A 6941-nucleotide genomic window follows, 5' to 3' on the forward strand; every position below is an offset into this window, starting at 1 on the left:
CAGCCTGTGATAATGGCATGAAGATTCATGATGACCATCTACTGAGCAGGGTTGCAGGAGTCTGCCGGGTGTTCTGTCTGTCAGCCACACCTTCCGTGGGACTCCACTCAAGGATTTTTCGTTCAGGTTTTACTCCCGTAGCCTTGACCCAACCAAAGGCAATCTACAAGGCAATGAACCTGGGAACACTTAGCCTGACCCTTCACTGATGGTCCCTTCAGCATGGATAACCCTGTCCTCCTGCTGAGGCCGGGGGAAGATCTCCCTCCGCTGGTACGACCCACCAGACATACAGGGCACTCAAGCCCCCAGCCACGACAAGGTGGTTCCCTAGGAGTCACACACACACACACACACACACACACACACATATACATATATATATAGATAGATAGATAGATAGACAGACAGATAGAGAGACAGATGGATAGGTAGATATAGATAGATAAATGGATAGATAGATGTAGATATATAGATATAGATACAGATATATATATATATATATATATATATATATATATATATATATATATATATATATATATATATATATATATATAGACTGATATAGATAGATGGACAGATGGATAGATAGATAAATAGACAGATAACTGAATTTGTATAACCAGTTCATGAAATCCCTGGTCAGTTAATGAAATGAGTGTGAACCGGAATGGATCAATTTAAGCAAGGTTAATTTAGGCTGTGGTTAGGTTAGACTGGGTTAGTCTGGCTTAAGCTTAGGTTAGATTAAGCTTGGTTGGTTAGGTTAGGTTAGATTAATCTAGATTAACGCTTAACATTACTTAGAGTTCATTATTAGCCTAATCTAACTTACCTAGCTTTACCTAACCTAAGCTTAACCCAGATTATCCAAGCCTAACCTAATCGCACCCTAAATTAACCCAGCTAAAATTAATCCATCCCAATTCACACTCATTTCACGAATTGACTAGGGATTTCATGAAATCACTGGTTACACAAATTCGCTGTAACACACACACACACACACACACACACACACACAGAAAGAAACTCTGTGGCAGTGGTAGAGCGTGCATTTCGCACGCTGATGGACGCGGATTCGCCTCCCGCCAGAGTTGTAAAAACTTTGGGAAGCGTTCACCGAACCCCTTCCTACTTTGGCGGACATAAGGGGTGCTGTGGTTGAACCAGTGTCGCATACTAGTATGCTTGCGCCCAGTCGGCTTAAAGCGGGCCGATTATACTTGGTTCACAGACTACCCACACATCCAAAGCCACTACAACACTACAATCACACTCACAAGCACTTCTCTCCCTACATACAGTCTCTACCAGATAGCCTAAGCCACTGGGTAGAGATACGTTGGGTGTATCGTCCCTGCTTCGGTAGGGATAGGCCGGTCCTGCAGTGGACCTCAACGACTGATATATATATATATATATATATATATATGTGTGTGTGTGTGTGTGTGTGTGTAATTCACCGGGTCGGTCAGGATCACATGATGGTCGTGATCGTCAGCTTTTACCCTCCCGGAAGGGAGCTGAGAGCTCATATAGTCCGATCTAAGGGCAAGGCTGTGACCTTCACACACGCACACACCCGTCCCCTTGCTCAAGGGGGACAGTAACCACCCACTTCGTCAGTGAAAATTTTCGCAACCTGGGCGAGGCGCGAACTCCCGTCCACCACTTGGCAAGCGAGAACGTTACCACTGCACCAGCGAGCGTATGTGTGTGTGAGTGTGTGTGTGTGTGTGTGTGTGTGTGTGTGTAGGCTGTTTTAATTGTTTCCCCTTACAACATCCACTCCCTTCTCCTTTCCTTATTAGGCTGTTTCAACATTTTACGATATTTTCTTCCATTCCCCATAACACAAACTTCCTTCTCATGTATACACACATGCTCGAGAGCATAATCTCTTCTCCCCCCCCCCCGAAAGGCCATTTCTTTTCCTTTTCGTTTGCTTGGTTTGGTTCGGCGTTTTAGTTTTTTCTCACTCCTGACAATACCAGCTCTTCCTCTTGTATTCGTCTGTTAGGTGGTATTAACGTTAGGCCACGCCTCATACTGGAATAATCATTGTCGCTAAGTTATAAACGTGAGATATACAGCCTACAGTATTGCAACTATGGTTCTTGTAAACTCATGGCGGCTTGTTAAGCACGCACATTTCATGGTATTAAACTTTGTCCTACAATTGGGTTTTCTCTAATCAAAACATTCTATATGCACTCACTTTCCCGAAAAATAAATAAATAAATAAATGTTATTTTAACAGCGGTTGACTGTCTCACAAACTCAAAAGATCCAGGGAAGCAGGAAAGAAGGATTACTACTTATTCCTTGCATGGAGAGAGAGAGAGAGAGAGAGAGAGAGAGAGAGAGAGAGAGAAAGAAGTGAAACAAGGGCATTTGGGAAGAGGAGCACTTCGTCCCTCCCTTAACGCTTTCACAGAGAAATGCCCTCCTCCACTGAGTACCTTAAAGTAGTTTGGTAGTAGTAAGGTCATGATAAAAAGGCGACATCGTGATGAATGGGCTTGCTGGAAACAGAAAATCTCACATACTCTCATCCCTATCCCTACGGTTACTGCACCACTTACCTTAACCCTTCTCTTCGCACACTCCCCGTCTCTCCGGCCAGCAAAATAACACAACATTAAACTTTGAGATCTCGCTGTTGCTCAAAGGACACGAGTTCCGCCATTTTTTTGTGTACATATAGTTACTCTCAACCAGACCTAAGCAGCATATTCAGATTTGTATCACATTTTAACGTCTCGTATTACCAGTGGTTTTCATTTCATGTCTAAGCCAGCCATTAAAAAAAAAAAAAAAAAAAAAAAAAATCCTTAATGCACACTTAATAAATTAAGTTCATCTAGAACCAAAATGGCAGAAGTTGGGCATTTCGTTACATCACAGAGCCGCTAATCAGACTGCTTGGCCGACCAAAGTTCCCCACGGAAATTAAAACCCGCATGTAATTTCCTTATTATTGTGGCGCTGGCCTTTGGAGGAAGGAAATAAACAATAGCAGGGCCAACGTGAAAGGAAAAGCTTGATGCCGTCGAAATTTTAACATTACGCAACATATTTCTATGGTTTTAAATCATCTGAAGTAAGGAAAAAAAAAGTCCTCGGTCATTTTGGAAGGAATTTTTCGGTGCCGTCGAAATTCCACCATTACAGTATTTGAAATTCTCTATTTAGTCTATAAATAACCAGCGGTAAGGAAATAAAGCGAGAGTATTTGTGAGAAGTGATAGGTGGTGCCGACTATCATCCACTCACTTGATGTATTCCATACTTCTCCCTTCACCTTTATCATTCTTTTTCTGTCTGCCCCCCTCTCTTCCTACTTCTCCCATCTTTCTTGTCACTTTCTATTATATGCGTGATTGTTCTTTCCATTTCAGGTGGCTTTACATTAAGTGACAAGCCAAATAGTTTCCTGTAATCCAGGAAACCATTTACAGTGATGGATGGTAACCATGTCACGAATTCGCGCGTGTATTTATAAATTCGTAACATTTTTCATATGGGAAAACCACGAATTCTGGTGGAGATCCCACTGCGTATCGCTCAGTTCAACCGTCCTCGCATTCACTCGGCTGGGGAGGTTTCCTTGCGCGAGACATTAGCGCCTTCACTGAGTGATTTATTGTGAGCGTATATCGCTCACTTTCTTTCCATTGACCGTTGAAGCAAACACGGCCAGCCCCAGCCCTTGCCTCATAGTTTGAATTTAGTCAGGCTTTGATCATCGCGAGAGCAGGTTCGCAGTGCCCAGCGTGGAGCAGCACCGCCGTTGGACAGCGAGTTTCTGAAATCTCCACCTAGACGGTGAATCGGCGAAGAGGTCAGCCTCACTACTGACGGGGCTGGGTTCCGCCGGGGGCCTCTGTGTTCAGGGGCCACAGGATCACGCTTAGGGCGTCCTCTCTCGTCCGAGGCTGCTGGTGGCGAAGGGTCCCGTGCTTTTGGGGTTCGGGGCGGGAGTCTGGCCCTCGGGGTTGGGGCCGAATAGCTGCCTGAACTTCTCGCTCAGGCACCTGACGGAGGACGAAGATCTCCGGGGTCTGGGTGTAGGGAGGTCCCGCCCGGGGGTCCTGGGGGCGGTCTGGAGGTCCCAAGGGCTGCGGTCCCCGGTGTTCGGAGACGCCGTCAGGAGTGGACTGTGGCGTCAGCCTACTTCGGGGTCCGTCAGGCGAGTCCTCTCAGGATCCGGCTGCAGGGAGAAGAGCCCGGTTGCAGTCATGCGGCCTCTCCAGTACTCCTGCAAGCTGGGGGCTCCCTCAGGGTCGTAGGTTGAACAGGAGTCAGCACCTGACGGAGGAGCAGCTACAGGCCGTCTCCTGTTTGGCTCTGGAACGGTTGCAGGCCGTCTCGTGTAGGAGGGTCGAGCGGCTACAGGCCGTCTTGTTAGGGAATTTAGGGGCACCTTCAGAGTGGCTTCTGGCCGTCTCCTGACGAAGGCGGGAGCGGCTACAGGCCGTCTCCTGTTTGCCTCCATAGCGGCTGCGGGCCGTCTCCTGTTGGAGGGTTGAGCGGCTACCGGCTGTCTCAGGGGCGCTGACTGGAGCTGGAGTAACAGCTCCACCCGTGGTTGTCGAGGGTCGGGTCGCCCGCAAGGTAGTTGCGGTTTCCTGCTGTGGTGACGGCAGGCGAGTTGCGGGTCATAGGGGCGCGCGGCCCGGGCGGACTTACGTTCCCCTCGCACGGAGCTGGACCGCGCGCTGTCTACCACTCCGTGGGCTCTTTCTGGGGATGTCGTGTTGTTTTCAGAGCCCAAACCCGTCATTTTACTTTTCAATCATCCCTATACCTAATCGTTCCTCCATCATGTTCACACACCTGAAAAAGTAGATACTGTAGTACAGGGATGTTCACCATCAACCCCGGGAAGTACTACCACAGGGGTGAAATGTATCTGCGAACTTGGTAGCTGGCCATTCATCAGTCCATTAGAAACATTCAGCCACAAGTACAATTACTCAGCGATCCTTCTTTTGAGTGACTGTACATAGTGTCAAAGTCCAAGCGGAGACACATTGTTACAAATCTTACTGAACATCTTAAATTTCTCATTTTTCTAACAGCTACCGGCAAATGTCTGAATTAGCTAATTCTAGTACAGTACTTGGTTTTGCTTACAGTCCATAGCAAACCTCACCCGTGCCATGGCCAACCTCAGTATGGCGATTCCTCAGGAGGAAATATGGTGCCATTTTAAGTTTAGATTCAATTGGTTGAAAAAGCGTCATTAGAGACGGGTCCGATAACTTTAGTGACAAAATTAAACAGTCCAGCAGCATCAGTGGAATTGGTACGCATGAATGCAATACCACATGGGAGCTCAACTTGTCAAAAGAACATAATAATCTCTTTGTATAAAATGAGGCACTCTTTACTACTAAATAAACACAAACACTACCTTGGAACACTGCACATCCCAACAATGATTCCCACCTTAAAATGGGGTCAACTAGGGCACGTGGGAACTACTAAACAGCAAGCCCACTGAAATATGGTCACACAATCATTAAGTCTATGCAATCCTGGCTCCACTTTACAATTAAAGCTAGCTCTACATTTTTTTCTTATATTCATGCACTTTAAATACACTTGTCGGGCAGTCATTACACTGGTTAAAAAGAGGGTGCTAAACCTTAGTTCCTTCAATCTCTCTCTTCCTGCCTTCAATCACAAAAACTAGTTTCACCACCCTTTCTTCACAAATTCCCTCCAATTGCCCACCCTATCTAAGAGCTACACTTTACATTATTAAGATGACACCAAGATTCAGTGCCTTGAGGTCACTTGCCCACACAACAATTGAACACAACAAAGAAACCACCACAACAATATACAAACAATATATACGTTCAGTGACGAATTATGTAAGCGCTGCTTGGGCTCCTACCCTCACAAAAATACACTACAACGCCCTACAGACCATACAGAACAAGGCCCTAAAAATAATCACAGACTGCATAGCTACTACACCAACAGATCACCTACATCAGGAAACCAAAGTCCTCAAAGTCAAGGATCACCTAGGTATGAGAGGCACCCAAATTCTTGCTGCAGCCTCCACAAACCCACAACATCCACCACACTACATGGCACCACATGCACACACACACCAAGGAACATCAAAACAACACCCAGTACACATCATCATACACAAATACCGTTATCTCTACCCCCTCGCCCGCCTCAGACCAGCTTCCAGAAGCATATCCACACTCAAATCAATCGCCGTTCCATTCAAAGACAACACACAGCTGCATGCACGGCCTCCTGATGTCCACCCTTCTGAATCCCATCTCCCTCGTGAGGACAGGGTCCACCTGGCCAGTCTGAGATGTTGGCATCATCCAGCCCTCTTAACTTACCAGAAGAGGTTGGATGACTCCGTCGCTGATGCCTGTCCAAAATGTAACAGCACCCCATACTATCAAGCACATTATGGAAGACTGCATTGCACACAATCACCTACGCCAACAACACAACATACACTCCTCGAGAACTCTGTGGGAAAGCCCAGTCTCAGCCATGGCTTTCCTTAGGGACTCAGGGCTGTTCAACCAGACTCCCTGGGGGAACTACTACTACTACTGCATTATTAAACTTTACTCCACACCTTTTGCAAATAACATTTTGTATTCTGCTCACTCTATGCACTCCTCATATATTGCTCACCATTCACATCTTGGCTGCTCTTGCTCCAGACTTCACTTTCATACCACCACAAAGGCTCGCTGCCATACTGTACATTAAATGTGGGCACTAATTCACTTTACTGCAATCCTCTTGCACCCTCCATATTCAGCTCACATTCCTAACAAAGCCTCCATAGTACCGACCGCCTTTCTTTCCAGAATTACTATTTTCTCTACCTACTTTGAACTTAACACTTAAAATACTAGGTACAGCACTATACATAC

This window comes from Coenobita brevimanus, chromosome 98 (genome assembly GCF_032717465.1).
Source record: "Coenobita brevimanus isolate Jiangsu-jjx chromosome 98, ASM3271746v2, whole genome shotgun sequence".
NCBI classification, from domain to species: domain Eukaryota; kingdom Metazoa; phylum Arthropoda; class Malacostraca; order Decapoda; family Coenobitidae; genus Coenobita; species Coenobita brevimanus.